Raw genomic sequence first — 14,989 nt, forward strand, 5'->3', positions numbered from 1 at the left:
GACCGGAGAGATCTGGATCAGGGGAGTAGGGGAGTTGGGAGATTAGCTTCGTACCTTCAGCCAGACATTCCTACGGAATCCCGGAACCAGATAATGGGTTCAGGAAGAACATTGTTTTAGTATCTTGTACTTGTGTTTATTGCTGTAGATATTGTGTATAGTGTATAAAAATACATATATATTCAGAAAAATAATCAAAATGTATACATACATATATAAACACGAATGTTAAAACAAATATAAAAAAACACAAAGCATAATAAGTGAAGAATTCATTTTTTCTAAAAAGAATTGGTTTATTAAAACAAGTTAAGAAACCAAGTTTTGTTGTATTTGATTTATTGAGTTGATCAGATAGCGAATGGATGAAGCAAGATAGAGTGACATTTAGATTAATTCTTGAAGTATCAGTTAGAAAACTAAAGACAGTTAATTCATGGTATCTGTCTTAATTAAGATCTATAAGAGTTAGTACCATAGGCATCACTTTGTGAAAGCCTAGTCTAGAGGAGGCATGGATCGAAGCCTGGCAGAATGTCGGACAGCGAACAGCAACCAGCCCTGGCAGATTGCTGCTTGACCAGCCCTGGGAGCGGGGGGGCAAGGTTGGGGGGGGGGGGTTGGTAGTTAGAAGCACCGTTCCTGCTTTTGTTACTGGAAAAAACCGGAACCCAGTGACTAAACCAGCCCCATAGCCGGAAAGCTGTCCCCCACCCCTCCAGCCCACTGGGGAAACGCCCCGTGCCCGCTACGGCCAGTCCAGCCCTGAGATGGCACATAGCGAATGCGTCCTAGCATGTGCCTGCCTACCTGAGGCAGAAACACGCATACCACACAGCTTGCTTGCAGCCATCATGCCCCTGAGGAAAATAATATTGTCAGTGCTGCATGCCCTACTGGGAATGTCAAAACAATCATTGGCATAGCCAATATGTCTCGCCTTTGGGACTTTATAAGTGTTTAGCCATGCAGCACATTATAAGACTACCTAATGCATCACAAATGTAATACTGTGTGTTCCTTGTAGATTGTGATTGCATTTATATAGCGCTTACTACCCCTGACGAGTCATTGAAGCTCTTTACGCCGGCAGAATGCTGCTCCGGAGCCCAAGGTTAATGGTTAGTTTAGTGTTATTATTTACTGTTAGTTATTGGGCTTTCCGGGTGCCCCGGCATACGCGAATACATACATGGCACATTTTGAGAACCAATACATATTGAATCACTCTGAGTGAAGCAAATATGCCACACTCTTTTTGAGATACATCGATGATATCCTCGTGGTTTGGAAAGGCCCCAGGAGTATATTGGAAAGATGCATTCTGGGATTGAACACATTCAACAGCAGGATACAATTCACATCTGAAATTGATGAACAGAAAATACACTTTTTGGATATCGAAATTCTAAAAACCCCTGAAGGATTGGAGACAAAGGTTTACCACAAACCTACAGATGTAAATAGTGCATTACATTTTTCCAGCGGCCACCCTTGGTCACTAAAACGTCACCTACCTGTGTCACAAATGATGCACATCAAAAGGATTACCTCTAATGAAAATACATGTGACATGCAAATTAATGATCAGATGGATAAATACAGAAGAAGAGGATATCCTGATGGTATATTGCAAGAAGCCAAGAAGACTGTGGATAAAAAGAACAGGAAAGAACTTTTGAAGAAACAACTCAAACCTACAGACAAAAGAGAGGTCTTTGTACTGAAACATTCATCGCAAGCTTGCAAAATCAAAACCATCATACGGGAAAGATGGGAACTCATTGAGAATGAACCAGATTTTTGAAATCTCTTCACCCAGCCACCATTGTTTGCGCACACCAGAGCACAGAACTTAAGAAAATTATTGAAAAAACCCACAAAAAAATCAAGGGACCAGCAATACAAGGGAATGCGCAAATGCCACAATTGTGGACAATGTGGTAATGTTATTGTAAGCAAGGAATTTCCACATCCTAAAACTGGACAACCGTTATCTCTAAAACACACTTCAGACTGTAATACTGACAATGTCATTTACGCCATAAAATGTCCATGTGGATTAGTGTATGTAGGACGGACCAGTAGAAAAATCAAAACTAGAATAGTAGAACATAAAAGTCGCATCAGAAATAAGAACATGAATTCGTCTTTGGCAGCACATTGGGTGAATAGCGCTCATACTATTCCCCAACTTAGATTTACCATTCTAGAACACATCGCTTCCACAGTAGGCACAGACATACACACCACACTGGCCCGCAAAGAAACTGAGTGGATCAAAAAATTGGGTACAGTAATCCCGGGGGGTCTTAATGACCATTATGAATTATTGTGCTTCTTATAATACTACCTGTATACATAGAATGTGAAGGGTAATATTGTATTCTTCATAACATTTGAATGTAGACATTTTATTTCCACACATTCACATTTTATTTCTTATTAATTTTTTCTTTACATTTGCATTGACACACATTCCGACCAGGAGTCTTGAACCCTGATCCTTGGAGGCGGGAGACGGCCGCCATTTTTGAATGGGCGCTCCGAGCTACACAGTCCTCTTTCTATGACTATCACGTACGGGATACATGCCAGGCTTAAGAGTTGTCAGTGCGTAGGGTTGGTTATCGGCGTTTGGATTCATAGCGGAGACGGAGAAAAGCTAGTTTCAGAAACGGCAATTCCAGGTACGTTTCCTGGCGAAACTACACGTTACAGTTAGCGGTTTTTCATAAGATTAGGGTGACTTTCATTTTTAATACATTCAGGCTTATATGTTTGTCTTTAGGCGACCACAGAGGTTACTTTTGTTCGAGCATTTTTGCTGCACTTTGTCATTCAACCAATGGAATTCCGCCCTTAGGTAAGACAAAGATGGAAGTCCGTAATTGAGTAAATAACACGACAAGTAGAGTGGATTTAGCATACTCACAGCACGTTTCATTGAATTTTAGATAAAGAGTAACTTTCATTTATGGACAATCGTTTGGATTTGATTTTGAGTCCCCTAGAGTGGTATGTACATTCAGTATTTTTTCACACTGATTGCATATGTCTTGACACTTATTAGGATGAGCAATGCTAATGTTCGGTTACATATTTTTAGAAAACATTGATGAAGTCTTCGCATATTTGGCTTGCCCAAGTCGGAGTTAACCTTGGCAATTGGGGGGTAACCCAAACAACTTACTTCAATCAACTTGACTTTTGTTTCCTTGATTTCACTTTTGGGTGATATTTTCATATGTTTTTAGGTTTAAGCATTTTTGCCGTTGGGAATACACTCTCTAGTGGTTTTTTCATTACACATCAGGCTCTCACTACCTATAGATATCTATAAATTCAATATTACGGAGAATGCAAACCTTGAGACAATTTCTTTTTAATAATGGCGATTGCATGTAGATGACGTGATTTAATATTTCGAAATTTCTAATTTGTACGCATTGTGAATTCTGTTGTAGACGCCAGAACCGCACTCCCTTGAAGATTTGCAAAACATCTCTAATTCCTTACAACCCCTGATGAAGGGTTCAGTGTGAACCCGAAATGCATTGGGTTTCTCTGTTTACTTTTGTTTATTGAATATATCTGCATATAGTTTGAACACTGTCATGAAATACGCATGTTTTGCACATTATGAAATATCAGATATAATTTCATGTTTACTTCATATCATGATGTTTTGATGCTTTTGATGATGAATTGAAAATGTTAAAAAGAAGAATAAATGAGCAATTAATGATCTAAAAAAGAGTCATAGGCTTTATTGCCATACAGCTGTGCTGAACACAGGCCCTGGTACCCGGGGTCTCCTTGAACACAGTTATTGGGATTAGCCTTGTACGCTCAAAGCAAACAATTCCATGCAGTCATTTCAGTTTTTATGGTGGACTAACGCAATAGTGGTTGGTTCTGATCATTAGATAAGCATAAGTTAATTGATTGGCTGCATCCCTATGCTGGCACGGTTAGGTCTATTGCTGTTACAGACGTACAACCCCATAAAAGGTAGATAGACAGGTGAAAGGATGGCACAGTGAATGGATGGGTAGCTGGATGGACAGGTGAAAAGATAGGTGAGTAAGGGGATGATAGATGAATTGGTAAAAAGATGAGTGAACAGATGATAAAGTAGATGGACAAATAAATGGATGGTTGGATGGCCGAGAGAATGAATGCATGATTTATGGATGGGAGGATGGCAGAATGGCAGGGTGGAAGGATGTTGGCAGGGTGGATGGATGGATTTGATACACTGCGTTCTTAGGGATATCCTATGAGGAGGTGAAGGCTGCATCTGCAATCTGTGCAAGCCAGAAAGGTGAGTTTTGAATGATACAAGCAGCAGTGCAATCTGGCAAAACTAATTAACACAATGTTGCTACTTGTGTAAAGCAAAGCAGGACAAACAAAGTCTGCAATACAGAAAGGTTTTTGTACCAGGATTGTAATGCATATGACAAACAACATTGCATATGAATCACTTTACTTGTCTTCATCCCTCTGTTGTTGCCGTACTGCGTGACCGTGACCCCATGACCCAGACGTGCTGCCGCCACGTATCGACGAACCAAGGTGAGAGTGAGCGCCTGAGCCTGGAGCTGGAGCCAGGAGCTGCAGTGCGTGTTTATTAAAGAAATCCTCGGCGAGTGCCTCGAGGGAACGCTCTTTGTCTGCCCTGCCTGTTCTCTGCAGCTGCAGCTGCCGTTGCCCGCCCACCCGCCCTCCCCAAGAACTCTGAACATCGCGCTATTCGAGCGCAGCCTGAGCCCCTGCTCAAGCGCCTGTCTGAGCGCCTGCCCAGGGAGGCGGTTGCTCGGCGGGAAGGAAGTAAGGAGTGAGGGGGAGAGGAGAGGGTGCTGGCGCGGCTGATGGGAGGTGAAAATAGTATGGTAGAAGCCAGCAGGACCCAGCAGGAGGAAGCGGTGCAAATTCCTCCACATAACTCCATAACTCCATCATTTTATTTCTGCACCAGGGTGCTTAAGGAGGAACTTTGTTTACCAGTTTATTTGACTGTCCTGGAAAATAGGGTCAAGAAGGGCACGGTGCACGGCATAAGTACATAGCTTAAGGCACAATAGAGGTAAGTGACATAAACGATTTTATCTTTTAACACTAAGTTGTTATCACCCCCCCCCCCCCCCCCCCCCACGAGGACAGTGTTTAATAAACTAGGGGTATGTCTTGGGGACAATACTGTGTGATTACTAAAAGTGCATGTGAAGTATAATCTGAAGTGCTTAAATGGCCCTTCAGAGAAATGAAAGTGCATTGGGACCAGTACAGAAAGAAAAGGCTACTGCAGGAGAACAAACAATTTCTGGGGAGAATCTGATTGGTCCAGGGGCAGAGCCAAAATCAAAACAGGTTCAAAGGAAAAAAGGGAAGGTCCTTAAGGAACCACCACAAGGGGGAAGTAAGGGAGGCACGGCATCAAACTCCCTCAAAGATTTTGTGGGAAAGCACTTTAAAAGGGACTTTTCCCCGCTAAATCCCCAGCTACAGAAGAAGTGGATGAATCATGGAAAGGAGGCTCCTCCATAATCTTTAATGAGCGCGCGGAGGACTCTGTAAATCTGGCTAATCAATCAGTACAGTCCTTTATAGGACATATGGGGGCAATAATGTCATCCCGACTTTCCTCATCTCCGAAACTGCAATTACAGATGTCCGATGAAGCGGAAAGCCTGGGCTTAAGGCAAAATGAAGAACTAGCCCAAAACTCAGATGGAAGATTAAATGGAGTAGAAAGTTTGGTTTTACACGGAGCCTAGGAACCAGGGCATGTGGACAAAACTGGCGATATTAATGGTGTGAAACAATAAGAGATAAACATGGAATCTTCGGAAATCCCCGCTTTTTCAATGCTGGAGTTAATGTTAATTCTGCAAAAATTACTCCAAGGCTTGTTGGAAGTGACTGTGCTAAACCATGACATTTTAAAAACTCAGAAATTGCACCTGTTCAAAATCGAGGGAGAATTACATGGCATTAGGGGACAAATGCCATAAATGTTAAGACCTGTTTTGGACCCTGTATTGATAGCCCTGGTGAGGGAGGGGGAGGAAGAGGTAGGAAATGTTGATCCCCTGATGGTTAACCATGATGCTGAATCACCAACTACCAACCATGAAGTTTATGTTTCAAGATGGCCGATGTTGGTAAAAAGAAGGGGTGGATGCATAAGCTATGGTTTGTCAAAATAAGTGAGATTGGTAGGAAGAGATGTACAAAGAAAGGGTAAAACAAGAGGAATGAAAAAGAGAAGGGAGCAGAAGGAAGGAATAGGAGTATCTGAACAAGTCCCTAAGTTTGAACCCCCTAAAACAGTGAGAGAAACAAAAATGACAAGAACACGTGCAGAGAAACCAGTAAGGATGCTAGTAAAAAAGGAGATCTGTAATAGGAAGCAAAACCACCAGGATAAGGAGTTAAAAAATATAAACCAAAAGCCTCTCACGGTAGCAAGAACACGTGGTCTTATGGTTCCCCTAAAGATTAGCTATACCGGGGTATTAGTTCTAACCTGGTTTCTGGCGCCATTGATTGCTCACAGACGCCTGACTCCAAAATGGCGCCCGTTGAACTTTGCGGCTGATTCTAGGCGAGTGGAATGCTGCAGCCCTCCACCGGAGCACTCTGATAACCCTGACAAGGTAGGCTGCTGTACCCAGAGACGTCCGCTGCCCCCAGAGAGGTGCCGACGCATCCCTACATGCACCCAGATGCTGCATAAACTCTAGACTATGCCTGGCCTTAAAATGGCGACCCGCGCTGGACCTACACACTGGCAGTCTTCCACCACCCAGAAGCAATCAGTGCGCATAACATCTGATACAGTGAGGATCAGAGGAGGGGGGCATCGGCCGCCCGTTTCATATTTGTGGACTCTGACCCCTAGGGGTGCCCGGCACAACCTACGTTGGATGGGAGCCTATAACCATCAGCAAGTATTAGTAAGATAGGTCAGTAGATTGAGCTCATGCAACAGAGACTTGGTGCAATCTCAATGTTTGTTCTTATTTCCTCAATTAGTGCTATCCCGGGCTTATACTGCGGAGGTTTATAAAATCCCCAACAACTAGAACTTTTAAGCATGTAAATAGTGCAAGTGCCCCCTAACTGATGCTGTCTGTTCCCATTTAGTACTCTTTCTTTCTTTGTCTACTTCCTTTGCTCCTATCCCCTCTCACCTTAATCTTTCCCCTTGCCCGCTACACCGCCTAGCCCCCTGTCCTTCTTTGCCTTTTGACTAAGCACTCCTTCTCCCCTTGTTGGGTAAAGATCCAATATTTAAACTCTGGAGTCCACAGAGCCAAGGGACCCATTCACATTAGAGGTATGGTATGGCACCCCTTGCCAAAGCACTCCCTCTCCCCTTTTTGGGGAAGGATCCAGTTTGTAGGCCTTGGAGTCTCAGAGACCCCTCTGAGAGAGTCCACTGCGTATAGGGAGCCTCTCCAACAGGGATGGGGAAATGATACCCCCTCCCCAGGGATCACAGCTTACTGGAATTTTGACGCAGCTTTGACTCGTCTACCGGTTTGTGTCCCCGTCACCCTCCCCTCCTCTTTCCATGCTGTGTCTCTCACCCTCCCCTCCTCTTTCCCTCCTCCATTCTCTTCTTCCCCTGCTCCTACCCCACCCCCTGAATCTCTCCCCTTGCCTGATTTTTCCCTTACGTATATGTCTTTTTGTTTTGTCTCGACCGTACATGTAACTATGTTTGCCAAGCTCTAATAACTGTGTAACCTTTGTAATGATGTAACCTGCAACTATGTTCTGATTCTCATGTGAAGCGCTCTGATACCTCCGGGTCTATCCAGCGCTATATAAAACCTTTCAAATAAATAAAACCTCTCAAATAAGGAAGGGGCTAGAATTAACACCAATTGCCACTGAGGGAACCTAGACTGTAAGGAGAGGAGGATAAAGGAAATAAGTGGCTTTACTTCGAACAAGTAAAACTGGGAAGGGGTGGGAAAAAAATGAAAAAGAGTTCTTATCTAAATAGATCCCACCTCCTTAACTCATTTTCCCACTGCCCAACTCTAAAAGGAATAGGATCTAAAGATCTTCGGCAGATGAGATTTCAAGTATCCTGTGATGGTAAGGAGTTTACTAGGGTACAGCTCTATTCTGACCTGGTTAAAAGTGCAATAATAAATGCAGAGAAGGAGCTATGTAAAGAAGGGATTAGGCTAGTGCCCAAAGAAGAGGTTGTACCAGAATATAATGCTCCACAACAGAAAACCTTCCTATCAATCAATCAATCAGAGTACTTGTAAAGCGCGCTATTTACCCGTGAGGGTCCCAAGGCGCTGAGGGGAGGGGGTGCTGCAACTGCTCGAAGAGCCAGGTCTTGAGGAGTCTTCTGAAGGTGAGCAGGTCCTGGGTCTGCTGTATGTGGATGGGGAGGGTGTTCCATGTCTTGGTGGCGAGGTAGGAGAAGGATCTGCCACCGGAGGTCGTTTGTTGGATGCGGGGGATAACGGCGAGGGCGAGGCTGGTGGAGCGGAGCTGGCAGGTGGGTGTGTGGAACCTGAGTCTGCTGTTCAGGTAGGCTGGTCCGGCGTTGTGGAGTGCTTTGTGTGCGTGGGTGAGGAGGTTGAAGGTGATCCTCTTGTCGACAGGGAGCCAGTGTAGGTCTCTCAGGTGGTGGGTGATGTGGCTGTGGCAAGGGACGTTGATGATCAGCCGGGCAGAGGCGTTTTGGATGCATTGTAGTCGTTGTAGGTGTTTGGCTGGGATTCCTGCGTAGAGTGCGTTGCCGTAGTCCAGTCTGCTGCTGACGAAGGCCTGTGTCACAGTTCTTCTTGTTTCGGTTGGGATCCACTTGTAGATCCTGCGGAGCATGCAGAGGGTGTTGTAGCAGGAGGAGATGACGGCGTTGACCTGCTTAGACATGGAGAGGGAGGAGTCAAGGATGAATCCTAGATTGCGTGCATGGTCGGTGGGTGTTGGTGCTGGTCCCAGTGTGGTCGGCCACCAGGAGTCGTCCCAGGCTGAGGGGGTGGGTTCGAGGATGGGGACCTCCGTCTTGTACGAGTTCAGCCTCAGACGGCTTTTCCTCATCCAGTCGGTGACAGCCTTCATTCCCTCGTGGAGGTTGGTTTTGGCAGTGTGTGGGTCCTTGGTGAGGGAGAGGATAAGCTGGGTGTTGTCAGCGTAGGAGATGCTGTTGAGGTTGTGATGGCGGGCCACTTGTGCGAGGGGGGCCATGTAGACGTTGAACAGCGTCGGGCTGAGGGATGAGTCCTGGGGGACGCTGCAGATGATGTTGGTGGCTTTGGATTGGAAGGGTGGGAGGCGGATGCTCTGGGTTCTGCCGTCGAGGAAGGACGTGGTCCAGTCAAGAGCCTTCTCTTGGATTCCTGCTTCTAGGAGGCATGTCTTTAGGGTGCGATGGCAGACCGTGTTGAAGGCGGCCGACAGGTCCAGGAGGATGAAGGCTAATGTTTCGCCGTTGTCTAGTTGGCACCTGATGTTGTCTGTGGCGGCGATGAGGGCTGTCTCAGTGCTGTCGTTTCATCTGAATCCTAGCCTAGGAAAGAGACATGTGAATCTACCAGGGAATGAAGTAGACCAAGGGTTGGAAAACTTCAATATAGTTTTAAATAACTCAGACCTGATGAAAGCCTGGAAGAACTGGAGCTATAGTCCAAGCCCTGCAGGCCCTTCCCAGCGCTATATGGAGGGAACAGAATTTAACGGCCCACTGAGTGATGTAGAATAGCTAATTGGGCAGCCACCTGGCATAAAATTGGTCTCTTGGAATATAAATGGTCTTGGAACACAGCTAAAACAGGAATTCTTTTTAAAAACTTGCGAAAAACAAGGAGATCATCTGTATACAAGAGACCTGGCTTTGTGGAGAGCCCCCCGTAGTTGAAGGGTTTCGACAAATCCATCGCTCGGCGATAAAATCTAGTTCTGGCCAGGCTGCAGGCGGCTCATTGATTTTATTATCTACAAACCTAGTGATTAGGGAATCCCAGTTATTTGTGACATGTAAGTGGCTTTTTGCCTGTAGGATATCGACAACGTTTGCTGACAAAAAATATGAAAATATGTTGATCCTAAATATTTATATCCAATGGGGCTCACAGGAAGAATATGGGGTTGAACTGGGACATTTTAGGAATGATTTGGACTCATTTTGTGATAAGTATAGGACTGATTTAATTCTATTGGTGGGAGATTTTAATCATAAATTAAACCTAAAATTGTTAGATCTTTGGTACACAGAAATTCTGGATTCATAAAACATAAAAAAGCTGATTTTTCCAAAGATATAATACCGACTGATGCTGTTAAGCTGGGAAAATATCTAGCGTCAAAAAGTCTTTTCTGTTTAAATGGCAGGCTAGATCAAGATTGTCCGGCAAAGAGAACCTTCAAATATGGAACTCAAAGTTGCCCTATTGATTACGTTTTCATGCTGGCATGGAACTTTGAACTAGTAACAGATTTTAGGATTAGCCCTTCGGAATATGGTGACCATGTTTTAATAAAATTTGAGTTGGTAATATCCCACAGGCAGTTTGCGACAAAGTCATTTTACAAGAGATGGAGTATCCAAAATGGATAACTACTTGGTTATTAGATGTATTTAAAGAAAGGTTAACTAGACTGCAACAAAATGTTAAGCTAGGATGTGTGAGTGGCGAAAATTTATCATGGTATGTTGATAAAATAGATCAAGTAGTCAAATGTCTAAGTATAGAATTAAGAACAGATGCAAGGGCACCCAAGGATAAAGTAAGGATGCAAGATAAACAAGGTAATTGATTCCATGTAGATTGCTTAAATAAGAAAAGAGTACTAAGGAGAGAAGAGCGTAGTTTACGCAAAAAATTTGACCAGGCCAGGGCTGCAAATCTCGCCAAAATAAAGAGAGAATATACCTCACTAATCCGTAATGCTAAAAGGGCCCATAAAGAAGCATGCTGGGAAAAATTATTGGCGGCAATAGAATCCAAGAATATTCGTCAGTTCTGGATGCTAATAAAATCAGCTACAGAAACGTCTGTAGCCCCAATAAACTGTGTAGTGGAAGAGGGGGCTAGGGAAGATTATCTACAGGAACTATATTCCCCGGGGAGGGAAATTGGAGAGGAGAGATTAAGGGATTGGAGCGGCCTAGTAGAGAATTTAAAATCAGATTGCTCAATAGTTAATGTGCTTAGTACAATAAGGACTTTGAACTTAACAAGAGCAGCAGGCCCAGACAACCGATCAGCCATGATAATAAATTCAAACCAGACCTGGTGGGCAGAACTCTTCTCTAAGATGTTTTTAGTAATCTTATATCTAGGGAAGATTCCCACACTGTTCTGTTGCTTTGTCGATTTCCGGGTGGCTTTTGATTCTGTGGACCGTAACAGCCTCTGGGAAGTCCTAGAAAATTATGGAATACCGAATGGCATTTTAAATATTTTAAAGGAGTTACACAGTGGTAACTGGGCCTGGGTCATTAGAGATACAAAGGGGTCACTAACTCACAAAATACCGGTAAAGAATGGTCTTAGACAGGGATGCGTTTTGGCACCCCTGCTTTTTTCATTTTTCTAACAGACCTCCTTGTAATCCTAGAAATAGAACGAAGTGCCAGTCTGCATATGAATAGACACAAAGTGCCCTGTCTTTTATACGCTGACGACCTTGTGATCCTTGGCCATACGGAAATAGGACTCCAAAGGAAATGAAATGTGTTTAAAAATTACTGTGATAAAAAGTCTTTAACTGTTAATATGGAAAAGTCAAAGGTCTTACGATTTGGGAAGAGAGTTAAAAATTAAAATGTTAATTGGTTCTTAGGACAAGATACATTAGAAATAGTACGTGAATATAAATACCTAGGCCTTTGGTTTGATAGTGCATTGAAGTGGGGCACCCATTTGGAGGCACAAGCTGCAAAAGCCTTCTCGTCAGTCTGTGGCCTGAAAAAATGTAATAAAGAATACGGCACCATGTCAAATGGACCCATGCTAAATGCATTTGAAGCTGTGATCCCCCCGCAAGTTCTGTATGGCACAAAAGTGCTCTATTCGAGTGGCAAAAGGGGGTGGGATCGTGAGGAAGGAAAGATCTTTAAAATGCTGCTGTCTTTGCCAAACAAAGTGGTACAAAAGGGGGTGGTGATGGACGGAGCATCTTAACCAATCAAACCCTCACACCCAGTCAACAGATCTGGGTTTAATCCATCACCGTTCTTTAGCCCACTCTGCCACCCCAGTTCAGACATGTGCCTCATGGGAACAGTCCAACCCGAACTGCCAAGCCATGCCTTCCCTGGACCGGAAACAAGCTTCCTAGGACTGGTTTCTGGCATTACAGCCGTCTTCAGCCAGGCTTGCTTGAATCCAGTGGCAAAGTGAGCAAGGGACTCATGTCTGAGCATACCCTGCCAATTTATGGTGAACAAACCGGTACAAAAGGGGGTGGTGATGGACGGAGCATCTGAACCAATCAAACACTAACACCCAGGCAACAGATCTTTGCCAAACAGTACCATGATTCAAGCAATCAGAATAGAGCTAGGGCTAATAGCCTTGAATGTAAAGACCCCAATGTCCTTATTAAGATTTTGGAAACTCCAGGAGTTAGGTGGCACGCAAAAGGTATCAACATGGTGCAGAGAGGAAATCCAAACTAGTAGCCTTGGTTGAGCACGGGATGTAAGGAAAACCCTCTAGACCGTAGTCAAAAATTGAGCTTTTAGCAGCCATCCCTGGACATCATTTTTACCAAGAGAATGCTTAGGGATCAAGGGCTTCAATACTTCAGATCACAAGACCTGGATAATCTGAGGGTGTAAAAATCGGTTAACTGGGTAAGGAGCGCATGGGAAAGGGAGGATCGGTTTCCATATTTGGATTTTTTTCCCAATTAATGGTTAAGACACGAAATCCTACCTGTTCGTGTGGGTATCAACCCTTGGAAGCCTGAAGGAAAAATAAAAGCAGCATTGATTCAAACAGGTGGTATCTGTAAATGTGGCCTAGGAGTAAGAAACAATATTTTGCATATATTGCTTGATTGCACATTGATTTTAGTAATACGGAAAGTATATTTATGTCCAATATTTTTAAAATATAAGGCGAATTTGCTTGCCCCAGCTGCCTGTCTTCTTCTGGATATGTTATCCCTACATATTACCATTGCTCTGGGGAAGTTCTTGAAAGCGACACAGGACATTGTAAAGGAGAAATTAAAAGAGGGATGCTGATTTTAAATCATTTTAGAACGTTCTCCCAATATCGAGAATCTTATGGATTTATATTTTCTGTAAATTGTGTTAAAATTAAATGTGTTTTAATTATGTTATCACTATAAGGATCCAAAAGTTGTGTATGGTTTTAAAGACTATGGTCTAAATAAACACTGTTTATCTCTCTCTCTCTCTCGCTTCACTTGTGTAATTGCAAATTTAACAAAGAAATCTTAGTCAACAATTATGTAAAAAACAAAATGAATGAACTGGCACTGCACTTTTGCTTTTACCAGCGTGATAAAAAAAACTGAATTTGCGACAAAACCAGGGCACGCTTTTACATTTGAAAAGTGCAGGACGTCTAAAAAAGCAATACAAATTCTAAAAATTGGTTTCCTGTTCAGTAAATTCTGCTGCTCGATTAACCTGTTATGACACAGCCCTATTCCAGTGCACTCAGTGACAGTTTTAAAGTACTGGGTTGAAGCCCTGGGCATGCCATTGAACCAAGCTTGCTTCAATGCACATATCGTTTACGTGTGAGAATCTGCAAACTTACATCGCCCCTGGTATGCAATTTTTTTTTTTTTTTGCATGGAGCAGACGTCGGTTGTGTTTGCTTTGCTTTCCCGTTGTCTTTTATGAATTTATTTCCCCAAAGAGATCCTTTTTGTTTGCACTATATAAGGTTGCATGCCATTCGCAGAACACTTGCAGTTGTAAGACACATTTGGATGTTATGAAATGCTGCCCTGAGGTGTTGGTGGTCCTTTCAACAAGCGCATCAAAGATCCTCTGGCATTGTAGGTGAGACAAGCCTTACATTCACAGCAGCTATCGCAATCTGATATCACTGCAGGCATTGGTGCACTGGTGAAACCATGACAGTACATGACATGTAATGCAAATGGAGTGTCAGTGCCACACAGTTATCATTGAGGAAACTATCCTAGTTCAAGGCATGTCCATGAACAAGTCGATTAGCACACAGAGCGGTTTATGAAGTTTTCGTGTGCAGCACACCCATACAGTAATCTACACATCCCAGCGTCCCCACTTTAGTGACCTGGGTCAGGGGCACTAGGACCTGCACTCGCCAAGGGAAGGGGACAGAGACTGGACACCACTTCCGGTCACGGAGTGGGTAGAGCATTATTAGACACGAGGGCTGAGGGAACAGACGTGTATGTGGGCACCAACATAAACGTAGAATAAAGAACCACATAAGCACCTGCCAGTCTGCGTGGGTCATTCCAAGAACAGGACACCCACTTTCAATGTCTATCTGGATTCCATATCGATAAATTGCAATGTAACACTGACATTTATGAAAATCACAGAATAAATTATGTCCTCACACCTGAATATGTTTTTTCATTAGGTAGACCCTTTCTCCCTAAAATGGTTGGAAATAACAGTCAGCTGGCGCTGGAGTCAGACTGGTAACTTGGAAGCCAAAAACTGATCAGATTAGCTGACAACCTACCTACTGAGCTATTTCATCTACAGCTTGGCTGGTTGAATGAATGCTTGGACAAAAGAATACTTGGACAGACGGATATGGTTGGGAAGATGCGTGAATTTATCAAGAGACTAGCCTCGGTGTGGGTCAATACATAATATAGACAGAAACCAGTTGCATTTATAAAAATAGATTTATGTAAATATAGTGCTATTCTCAAGCAGCGGCTGGAAAATCAGTGTCCTTTGTCACCATAGGCATATCCTTCATTTTATCTAAGCCAACATGCCTTCACCATGGGA

The sequence above is a fragment of the Lissotriton vulgaris genome, chromosome 2_1 (assembly GCF_964263255.1).
Source record: "Lissotriton vulgaris chromosome 2_1, aLisVul1.2, whole genome shotgun sequence".
NCBI classification, from domain to species: domain Eukaryota; kingdom Metazoa; phylum Chordata; class Amphibia; order Caudata; family Salamandridae; genus Lissotriton; species Lissotriton vulgaris.